The following is a 12,708-nucleotide window of genomic DNA, read 5'->3' as shown; positions in this document are numbered from 1 at the left end:
CTAACAGCTATAAAAAAGGAAATCAACAGTAACAAGATAATAATGGGGGAAGTTAACACCTCATATACACCAATGGACAGATCATCCAGACAGAAAATTAATAAGAAACACAAGCTTTAAGTGACACAATAGACCAGAAAGATTTAATTGATATTTATAGGACATTCCATCCAAAAACAGCAGATTACACTTTCTTCTCAAGTGTACATGGAACATTCTCCAGGATAGATCACATCTTGGGTCATAAATCAAGCCTTGGTAAATTTAAGAAAATTGAAATCATATCAAACATCTTTTCTAACCACAATGCTATGAGATCAGAAATCAATTACAGGGAAGAAAACGTAAAAAATACAAAAACATGGAGGCTAAACAATACGTTACTAAATAACCAAGACATCACTGAAGAAATCAAAGAGGAAATCAAAAACTACCTAGAGACAAATGACAAAGAAAACACGACAATCCAAAACCTAGGGGATGCAGCAAAAGCAGTTCTAAGAGGGAAGTTTATAGCAATACAATCCTACCTCAAGAAACAAGAAAAATCTCAAATAAACAATCTAACCTTACACCTAAAGAAACTAGAGAACGAAGAACAAACAAAACCCAAAGTTAGTAGCAGGAAAGAAATCATAAAGATCAGAGCAGAAATAAATGACATAGAAACAAAGAAAACAATAGCAAAGACCAATAAAACTAAAAGCTGGTTCTCTGAGAAGATAAACAAAATTGATAAACCTTTAACCAGACTCATCAAGAAAAAAGAAGGAAAGGACTCAAATCAATAAAATTAGAAATGAAAAAGGAGAAGTTACAATGGACACCACAGAAATACAAAGCATCCTAAGAGACTACTACAAGCAACTGTATGCCAATAAAATGGACAACCTGGAAGAAATGGACAAATTCTTAGAAAGGCATAACCTTCCAAGACTGAACCAGGAAGAAATAGAAAATATGAACAGACAATCACAAGTAATGAAATTGAAGCTGTGATTAAAAGTCTTCCAACAAACAAAAGTCCAGGACCAGATGGCTTCACAGGGTGAATTCTATCAAACATTTAGAGAAGAGCTAACACCCATCCTTCTCAAACTCTTCCAAAAAATTGCAGAGGGAGGAATACTCCCAAACTCATTCTACAAGGCCACCATCACCCTGATACCAAAACCAGACAAAGATATGACAAAAAAAGAAAATTACAGACCAATATTACTGATAAGTATAGATGCAAAAAATCCTCAACAAAATGCTAGTAAACAGACTCCAACAACACATTAAAAGGATCATACACCATGATCAAGTGGGATTTATCCCAGGGTTGCAAGGATTCTTCAATATATGCAAATCAATCATTGTTATACACCATATTAACAAATTGAAGAATAAAAACCATATGATCATCTCAAAAGATGCAGAAAAAGCTTTTGACAAAATTCAACACTCATTTATGATAAAATCTCTCCAGGAAGTGGGAATAGAGGGAACCTACCTCAACATAATAAAGGTCATATATGACAAACCCACAACAAACATCATTCTCAATGGTGAAAAACTGAAAGCATTTCCTCTAAGATCAAGAACAAGACAAGGATGTCCACTCTCAACAGTATTATTCAATATAGTTTTGGAAGTCCTAGCCACGGCAATCAAAGAAGAAAAAGAAATAAAAGTAATACAAATAGGAAAAGAAGAAGTAAAACTGTCACTCTTTGCAGACGACATGATACTATACATAGTAATCCTAAAGATGCCACCAGAAAACTGCTAGAGCTAATCAGTGCATTTGGTAAAGTTGCAGGATACAAAATTAATGCACAGAAATCTCTTGCATCCCTATACACTAACAATGAAAGATCAGAAAGAGAAATTAAGGAAACAATCCCATTCACCACTGCGGCAAAAAGAATAAAATACCTAGGAATAAAGCTACCTAAGGAGGTAAAAGACCTGTACTCAGAAAACTATAAGACACTGATGAAAGAAATCAAAGATCACACAAATAGATGGAGAGATACACCATGTTCTTGGATTGGAAGAATCAATATTGTGAAAATGACTATACTACCCAAAACAATCTACAGATTCAATGCAATCCCTATCAAATTACCAATGGCATTTTTTACAGAACTAGAACAAAAAATATTAATTTGTATGGAGACACAAAAGACCCCAGATAACCAAAGCAATCTTGAGGGAAAAACGGAGCTAGAGGGATCAGACTCCCTGACTTCAGACTATACTACAAGGCTACAGTAATCAAGATAATATGGTACTGGCACAAAAACAGAAATATAGATCAATGGAACAGGATAGAAAGCCCAGAGGCAAACCCATGCGCCTATGGTCAACTAATCTATGACAAAGGAGGCAAGGATATACAATGGAGAAAAGACAGTCTCTTCAATAAGTGGTGCTGGGAAAACTGGACAGCTACATGTAAAAGAATGAGATTAGAACACTCCCTAACACCATACACAAAAGTAAACTCAAAATGAATTTTTACTCAAAAGACCTAAATGTAAGACCTGACAGTATAAAACTATTGGAGGAAAACATAGGAAGAACACTCTTTGACATAAATCACAGCAGGATCTTTTTTGACCCACCTCCTAGAGTACTAGAAATAAAAACAAAAATAAACAAATGGGACCTAATGAAACTTAAAAGCTTTTGCACAGCAAAGGATACTATAAACAAGATGAAAAGACAACCCTCAGGATGGGAGAAAATATTTGCAAACAAATCAATGGACAAAGGATTAATCTCCAAAATATATAAACAGCTCATGCAGCTCTATATTTAAAAAAAAAAAAATACAACCCAATCAAAAAATGGGCAGAAAACCTAAACAGACATTTCTCCAAGAAGACATACAGATGGCCAACAGGCACGTGAAAAGCAGCTCAGCATCACTAATTATTAGAGAAAAGCAAATCAAAACTACAATGAAGTATCACCTCACACCAGTTAGAATGGGCACATCATCAGAAAATCTAAAAACAACAAATGCTGGAGAGGGTGTGGAGAAAAGGGAACCCTCGTGCACTGTTGGTGGGAATGTAACTTGGTACAGCCACTATGGAGAACTGTATGATGGTTCCTTAAGAAAAATAAATGGAATTGCCATATAACCCAGCAATCCCACTACTGGGCATATACCCAGAGAAAACCATAATTCAAAAAGACACATGCACCCCAATGTTCATTGCAGCAGTATTTACAATAGCCAGGTCATGGAAGCAACCTAAATGCCCATCGACAACTGAATGGATAAAGAAGATATGGTACATATATACTATGGAATATTACTCAGCCATAAAAAGGAATGAAACTGGGTCATTTGTAGAAACGTGGATGGACCTAGAGACTGTCATACAGAGTGAAGTAAGTCAGAAAGAGAAAAACAAATATCGTATATTAACACATATATGTGGAATCTAGAAAAATGGTACAGATGAACTGGTTTGCAAGGCAGAAATAGAGACACAGATGTAGAGAACAAACGTATGGACACCAAGGAGGGAAAGTGGGGTGGGGGTAGTGTGCTGAATTGGGAGATTGGGATTGACATGTATACACTAATATGTATAAAATAGATAACTAATAAGAACCTGCTGTATAAAAAAATAAATAAAATAAAAACAAATATAAGATGGCAAAAAAAAAAGAAAAGCTGCACACAATGCTTGTATGAGTAGTTCAAACTTGTGTGAATTGATAATACTTCTTACGGTGTAGAGATTCTCAATAAATAATAGACACATTACAGGAAAATCAACATAGCCAAGAATCCATTTCCAACTGATCAATACAGCTATAATCATGGCACCTGAACTCAAGAAGGCATTACACTTCCCAGCACCATAACAGTGATATAACCAGTTATTTACTTTTATGTACTACATTGTGATACACTATTATTAGCTCTCCTTTTTTTTTCTATTGTATAAATCTTAATTTATACTTGCACTTAATTATTTGTTAGAGAACAAAAAGGCTCCTCCTGAATATTAAATGTAACAAATAAATCAATAAGAACTACAAAAATAGTAGTTCTCTATTTATTGAGAATTATATATATTTGACATTAAGCTCAAAAAAAAAAAAAAAGAAAGAAGGAAAAAGAAAGGAAGACAAGGACAGAAGAAAGGAGAAGAGAATTAGAAATGGGGAGAGGAGGATAAAGGAGCTAAAATGTAAGAAGATATTTTGGCTCTGGGATCATGAATCAGAGAAAGTTATCCAGAAATTGAAGAAACTTATGGAGATAAAAGATCTGGGTCTTACGTTAGAACTTTTTCAGACCCTGTTAAAACTTATGATTACACGATGAGGAATATTTTGAAATATGGGTCTCCAGAGCAGTATTTCATTTTACATGCTCAGCTTTTATGGCTACTAAGGAAATCTTGTGATGGGACCCTACCTTGGAGATGTGGTAGAGGATCAGGTCACATCCACCATCCTTAATTCTCAGGAGAGTATTTTGGAGAACAAAACTGGATGGTCTAGTGATGACTTGAATCCAGACTAAGCAAGTTGGTTCAAGACCAACCTGTATGGAGGGAAAAAAAGGGATACAGGCCACGATGCTGTGGCATCTTCTTGACCACAGCAAATGCTGAAGACCCACAACAGGTGGGTTTAAAGGAAAAGTAAATTATTGTAAAAACGGCGAATAAAGTTACAGAGTTAGAAAGGACCATAGCACTTAATTGAACTACTTCCATCCTTCTTCTCATATACCCCTCAATATGCTGTACCCTGGTTTCAGCTCTCCCAAATCCCTTCATCTCCTTTCTACTGAAAGTCCTAAGTTCACCTGTGTCCTCCCAACTTCAAAAATCCAAAGAACATGTCTCATTACTTCCAACTGACATTTTGGCAGTATTTGACTCTGGTGTCACTAAATCAGTCAATCAATCAATAAAAATAAACAGGCTTTGAGAAAGAGGGGCTGGTCTACAAACTCTGGGTCTCCTCCCACATCCCTGATAACAGTTCAGTCTCCTCCCCTTCACCTCCTCTTTCAACCAACTTTTTAAATGTCGAAATGCATCTCTCCTAAAATATGGTGCCCAGAGGTTAATTGTATAGTCCATGTGAGGTCTGACCAGGGGCAAGTACAATGGAAATATTGTTATCACTCTGGTTGACTTTCTAAGAAAGAGAGAATTCAAGTGCAAGGAGAACTAGAGAGAAGAATGTCGCAGTTTCTGCCCCATGTATTGAAAATTCTTCCTGAAAAAAAATTGATCTAAGTCCCCTTTCCACAAGCCAAGCCTATCTAAGTGCAAGATCTTAATATGTTATAGAGGTAAATCTATCTATCTATATATATATATATATTAAACAAACTATTCCCTTTTTTTGAAAAGAAAACTAACTACACAGGAAAATAATGTGTGAATTATTGATTGCGAAGAATCCTATAATTTCTTGACAATTTCTATTGATAAATTACTATCCCCAAAAAAGCAAAAAATAAAATTATTATAACTTACTCCCTATCTTTCGTATAGTTTATTAGGTTAAGTGGGTGGAATATCACCGAGGCTGGAGAGTGCGGTAGGTGACGGCTACAGTAAACAGTTGGCTCCTATGACGTCCATCTCTGTACTGGCTCGGATGTTTGGCCTTGAGCAAATCATATCCCTTCTTGGCCTCCTCTCCTCATCTGTAAAATGAGCCTGTTGGATTCCATGATCTCTAAGTTCTGTTTTACCTAAGTGATCAGCCTGGCCATTGCTTCCCTTCACAAAAAAACCCATGGCCTTTATAATCACCTTTGTGTCCTCAGTCCTACCTTTTGAGATTCCATTCACCTTCCTACCAGGACCCCCTCTCTCTGGATCTAGCTTTTGCACTTCATTTTCTTCCTGGCACCAGTCCTATGGCTTGCACATAAGCCCTCCCCGCCTACAACGCACCAATTTGCAAGGACAAAGAAACTGCATTAACAACTGGCATTTGTCACATGAAAGGACATGTAAAACATAAATCCGTAATTGGGCATGAGATTAGTTCCTGTATTGCTGACCTCCATTGGATTCCTCTGGACAGTCATAAATGCAGTCTGGGAGACTGGTTTCCGAGGACAGCGACCCGTCACCAGGCCTCTCTTGGGGACACAGGACCTGCCCTGCTAACTTGGCTCCACCTCCACTTTAAAAATAGACTCAGTCTTATTTCTGTGTTCCTTTCCTTCCAAGCTGCCTGGGCACCTTCAGCTTATCTTCCCCATCCTTCCAACTGCCTGAGAAAGTGGAGAAACTGGTTTTTCCTGATATTCCTTGGGGCCCCTTGACTTTGCCCTTGATTCATTCTCCAGACCCCTTTTAGAGAAGACAGAATTACCTTGGGTGTTAGTTTGGGTTTTAGTTTCATATTACTGCAAATGAAACATAGTGGCTTAAAACAACACACATTTATTATCATACACTTCTATTAGAAGAGAGACGTGGATTTCACTGAGCACAAATCAAAGTGTCAGCGGGGCTGCATTTCTTCCTGTAGGTTCCTTGACTCATCTAGCTTCTGGAAGCTGCCTGCATTCTCCAGCTTGTGGCTTCCTTCAGTCTTCAAAGTCTGCAAGGATGGATTGAGTCCTTCTCTCAGCAAGTCACTCCAACCTTCTTGTCCCCCTCTTCCACCTTTAAGGACTCTTATGATTATATTGGGCCCACGCAGATAATCCACGATGATCTCCCTATGTTAAGGTCAGCTCATTAACTACCTTCATTCCATCCTTTCTAAATCTGTAACTTTATTCTTGCTTCTCACTTTAGTGCTCTGTTTTTAGTTTTCTTCTCTACTGAAGGCCTACAGGTCAAGCGTAAGGAGTGGTATGGAGAAGAATGCAGGTTCTCTGTCCCTAAGGGCTGGCCATTGCCCTGTCCTGCTGAACTTCACATCCCAGCCATACACCCACAGAGAACCCCCAGACTGAAGGATGCTTGGAATTTATTCCACCTGTCTGTCTCCACCTCTATCAAGTCTAATCCTTTTATGAAACTCTCTGGAGAGGAGATTCTCACCACCTCCTTCAGTCACCCATTTCTGCCCTCAATACAGGAAATACATATGTTTATCAGCCAGGGTTTACCCAAGTAACCCTTTTCTGAGAATAAACAGAATTTAAAGAGGACGACTTTATGGGGAAAAAAGGGGGTAGGTTTCCTTTTATTTTCAAGCTGATAATGAAGGAAGCCAAAGGTAAAGGTCAGCTGTTTATCCAAAATTTTATCCCATTTATTCAAATCTTTCTGGCATTTAGATTAGCATGAAAATCTGGCTTCTGAAAAGTTCAAGAACAATCTGCTTTGAGATAAACCCTTCCTGCTTTCAGAAAATGATTATGTTGTGGCTTTAAGAAGGGCAGGCCCACAGTCCTTTTCACACCAAATCGCTCTCTTATATTTGGAGACCTTGAGTGGCTGAGCTGGTGCAGATAAGCCGCTGGGGTGTGTGCAGCAGGTACCCCTGGGAGTCCTGCCAGGCCAAGGACAGCACTGCACTCATAGGCTCCCATGCTCACACTTGCTGTTTGGGGTGGTAGTTGCACCCTTAGAGCAGGGATTCTCAACCTGGGGTGATTTTGCCCCCCCAAGACACATATGACAATGTCTGGATGCATTTTTGGTCATCCCAAGTGGTGTGGAGGGCGGTGCTATCAGCATCTAGTGGATTGAGACTAGGGATGCTAGTAAACATCCTACAGTGCACAGGGCAGTCCCCACACCAAAGAATTGTCCAACTGAAGATGTCACTTCTGCCAAGGTTGAGAAATCCTGCCTTTAGTGTCACCAATTTGGGAAAAGAGTCATATCTGATATGTATTTTCAGACCCATCCTCTCCCAAGCTCCAATTCTGAATTCATTTTTTCTTTCATTTATTTATTCATTTTATATATATATATATACTGATCACCTACTACAATATGTAAAACCTGTGTAGGTGTCAAATAAAATGGCAAGCAGAAGGAGCCTCCATCCCTGTCCTGAAAAAAAGATGCCATCTTGCAGGGAAGAATCTACATTGAGAGTACATCCTCAAAGTAACTTATTGTAGCACAGACACTGCTCTAGGCACTTTATGAATTCACTTAGCTCCCACAACAGTGCTATGAGAGAGATACCATTATTATTCCTGTTTTATCAGCGAGATAACTGAGGCATACATAGAGAGGTTAAATGATTTGTACAAGGTCACACAGATAACAGATGGAAGCAGGATTCAAACCCAGGCCGTTAAGCTACAGGGTCCATCTATGCTGTTTTTTTTTTTTTAATTCCTAAATCATGTTATTTATTTTTATCAATAAAGATATCAATTAACTGGCCAGTTATTGGTGTCTCAAAAATTCAGCAATGACTAGATAAGTAGCTAGAATCTAGCTGTGGTGTTCTTCATTTATTTAAAGTCTCCCTTTCAGGTCTGCTTTAAATTTGTTTTATGAGACTGATAACATGAAAATAGCTTGAACATGAAAGTTTTAGAACATATTAGAAGCTTGATGTAGAAATCTGTAAATAGAGATAAATAAATATGTGAAGATCTTGCAAGCAATTCCTCTGGTATTTGTTTCCTTTTTTGTTTTGTTTTGTTTTGTTTTGTTTTTCTATTCTTTTTCAAAATTTTTTTCCCATTTGGGTTATTACAGAGTATTGAGCAGAGTTCCCTGTGCTATACTGTAGGTCCTTGTTGGTTATCTATTTTAAGTATAGCAGTGTGTACATGTCAATCCCATCTGTCCATCTGTGCTTTTAACCAGCATACAGTGCTGCATCTCATATAAACACACTCATAATGGAATTATAACAAATGATTAAAAAGGAGAGGAAAACAAAGCTATGAGTGTCTATTATAAAAGGGGCTGTCGCCTAGACAGGGGATCTTGAGGAAATGGCACTTGGGCTAAAATCTGAAGAGTTAACTAGACAACAAAGAGAAAGAAGTGCATTCCAGGCAAAGGGACAGCATGGGTGTTGGTTTCATATTACTGCAAATGAAACATAGTGGCTTAAAACAACACACATTTATTATCATACACTTCTATTAGAAGAGAGACGTGGATTTCACTGAGCACAAATCAAAGTGTCAGCAGGGCTGCATTTCTTTCTGTAGGCTCCTTGACTCATCTAGCTTCTGGAAGCTGCCTGCATTCTCCAGCTTGTGGCTCCCTTCAGTCTTCAAAGTCTGCAAGGATGGATTGAGTCCTTCTCTCAGCAAGTCACTCCAACCTTCTTGTCTCTGTCTTCCACATTTAAGGACTCTTATGATTATATTGGACCCACGCAGATAATCCACGATGATCTCCCTATGTTAAGGTCAGCTCATTAACTACCTTCATTCCATCTACAATCTTACTTCCCCTTTGCCATGGAGTCTAACACATTCACAGGTTCTGGGGAGTAATAGATGGGCATCTTTGGGGGGTCATTATTCTGCCTATTACAGACAGCATATGCAAAAGCCTTACAGAAGAAGAAGAAAGGCAAGCACAGGGCTGAAGATAGTCCACGTCGTTAAAACAGAGAAAATAAAGAAGCAGACAAGGGACAAGCCTGAAGGGTCAGACCCGGTGTTCCTTGTGAGACAGGCTGGTACCTGGGACCTGGGACCTGGGACGCTTTGCTGAAGTACTTACACCTGGACAAAGGTCTCCTCAAGCAATAAAATACAAAGAAACTATAAGGGACTAAAAATAATGTCATGCATGTGCAGTTGGGGCAAATTATGGACAACAAAATACAAAAAGACCAAAAAAGACCAACTGCCACTTCTGAAGAGCCGGGAGCCAAAGCAGGGGGTCGGGAGAAAAAACAGCATACTGCGCATGCCCCCTGCACACAGTCCCACCAAAAGGGTGGGCAAACCACCTAAGCCACCGCTCCAGCCCAACCCCTGGACACAGCCCTATCCTCACCCCATATAAAGAACCAGCTTGCCCCCTGTTGTTTGTTCTCACTCCCCTCTGGTGCAGCAGGGGCCCCAATAAAGCCTTGCCTGAATTTCTTTTCTGGCCTCTGATCAATTTCTATAGATTAAGGAGGCCCAGAACCCTGGTCGGTAACACTTGGAAGTGGCATCAGACATTTGTCATCTTCCCCAGAGCAAGGGAACGTCACTGAGGCATGTTACTGGGGCACTGGTGAGACGGACTAGCATTTTGAAAGGTCACTCTGGCTGCTGTTTGACGGGGAGAGAATGAGAGAAGGGGTCAGAGTGGAGGCAGGTAGACCAATGAGAGGAGGGGCTGTTGCAGGAGGCCAGATGGGACATGATAGAAGTCCAAACCGGGTCTTAAAACAGAGAGAATAAGGAAGGTGAGGATTCAAGAGACATTTTGGAGATGAAATCGACAGGACTTGGGATTCAGTGAGTGGGAAACAGAGAATGAGGGAGATGGACAAGTCAAAGAGGCTCCCGGGCTTCAGGCTTGGGCAAATGGCAGTGCTGTTCCAAGGGTAGGAATGTGGAGGAGGAGTATATGTAGGGGTGAAATTCAGCTTTGGATATGTTGAATTCAAATGTCCGAGAGGAAACATCAGCTAGGAACTGTGGGTCTAGGCAGTTGGATTTGTGGGTCAAGAGCCAAAATGATGGCTGGAAGCCTCCAGTTCAATGTCCTGCTGGCCACTCAAGACCAATATATCTCAGTCCAAGCCTGTTATCTTTCCCCAAACCAACTCCAATACCTGTGTCCTTTCCCTGTTCAGCACCACCGTGCAGGGTCAGAGGCCATATCTGTTTCATCTTGCCAGGCCTTGCAAGGCTTAGTAACATGTCTAGCCTTTGTAAGAGGTTAATAAATGTGATAGAATAAATAACTGAATGAACTAATCAATTACCTCTCTGTCTGTCTGTCTGTCCATCTATCTCTGTCACTCTCCCTCTCTCTGCCTGTCTGTCTGTCTGTCTGTCTTTCTGTCTCTCTCTTGCTCCCCCCAGCGCACTCATTTGTCCTTACTTTTGAACAGAAAGTCAGGTCTGTTTAGCTTAGAAAGATCTGAGGTTAAATTCTGTTGTGACCCCAGCACCTGTAGACACAGAACCTTTGACTTTAAAGCTGCAAAGGACTCTGCTTCCTCTGGCAGCTCAGCCAGGCACTCAGAGAGAGACTTAACAGAACTGACAACCATTGCTGGCTTTTATTATGTGTTTGGGTGTCTAAAACCGTAGTCATTTCCTGTAAGAGATATGCTTCACAAAGCACGCTGTAAATTGCCTTCTTTAAATATGAAGTTGTAGCTTTTTCAATCAGATAAATATATTCCCTTGTATATGTATTGTGCGAATTCATGTTCTTTGTTCTTTAAGGCTTCCAGGAACTAAGCACTCATCTACCACACAGAATGCATGTTCAGAACAACTGGAGGAGAGAGAGGAATAGCGGCTCACAAAGGAATGCCTCACTGTGTCAGAGGCTCTCTGAGCTTAAACTTTAATTAATCAATCAGTCAGTAAATCATCCATTAAGTCCTGCTGTATTAGTCACTGTAAAAAAAGAATTACACTGACACGGTCTTCCAAAATCTCACAGTCTTAAGACTATTCTGCCTTCTGTTTTTGCATAATGCTTGTTAGGTTGTTAAACAAGAAACTGGACAAAAACACAGCAGAATGTTAAAAGGAGTTCTGGAATTCTCTTTAGGTCAGATATTAATCCACTGTATAGCAGCAAAAAACTATGACCAAGAATATTCCTTTTCTTCATTCATTAAATAAATTTTACTGAATACCAATTATTTGTCAGACAAGAGAAATACAGCAGGGGACAGGAGGAGGAAACCTGTTACAGATCCTTGCTGGGGCTCATATTCTAGAAGGGAATGATAGTCAGTGAGTAAATAAGGCAATAACTAAACAAGAAAATACTAGGTCTTGATGATTGCAAGAGTGTGAAATGATGGAGGGGATACATTAGGTTAGACTTGTAGGAAAGGTCTGCCATAGTAGTTGACATTTAAGCTGAAACTCAGACAAAAAAAAAAAAAAACTATGAGTACAAAGATCTAGGGGAAGCATTCCAGGTGCTTCTTAAGTAAAAGCCCCATAAAGCTGGGACTGAGCCCTATTTAACATTATAGTCCCCAGAGTTACCAGCATAGATGTTACCTCAATAACTCTAGGCGCTCATAAATGTGGGCAAAACACATCACCTATGGTCCTGAACCAGGTGTCTGTGATCTTTAAAATGTGGACAGTTTATCTCCAGGAACTTTCTAGCACCTTCTCATTTTGCAAGGCTCCCTGTCCCAGCACTGTACTCACTATGGGGCCATGGGCTTAGAGGCCTCAAAAGCCAGCAGATCTAGCTGGCTTTTCCTTAAGGGTGGAAATCTTCTCATCTTGACTCTTCCTGATGTTTTTCATTTCCCACTTACCTTTTATTGGGTTCAAGGCTTTGCCCAGTTTCCATGTGAGATTTGCCTTGACACCTTAGGAAAAACAGCAAGAAAACCCCTCCCTTCACTTCTAAACCACAGTAGATGCAACGCTTGTGCTAGGAAAGACTCAACCAGGCTGGAGCCTCACCCCCTCCCCACAGGATGCCATATAAGCTGTGTTGGAGATCAGATTTCCTCAATCTTCCCTGCCACAATTTCACATCCTCCACCACAGAAAGTTCTTTCTTATGGTCAGTCCCTCACAGCTACAACCTCATCCATTGCTGGAGAGTTGGTTCTTGCTGCTGA

This window comes from Eubalaena glacialis, chromosome 1 (genome assembly GCF_028564815.1).
Source record: "Eubalaena glacialis isolate mEubGla1 chromosome 1, mEubGla1.1.hap2.+ XY, whole genome shotgun sequence".
In the NCBI taxonomy this organism is placed as follows: Eukaryota; Metazoa; Chordata; class Mammalia; order Artiodactyla; family Balaenidae; genus Eubalaena; species Eubalaena glacialis.
This window is presented reverse-complemented; position numbering follows the sequence as displayed.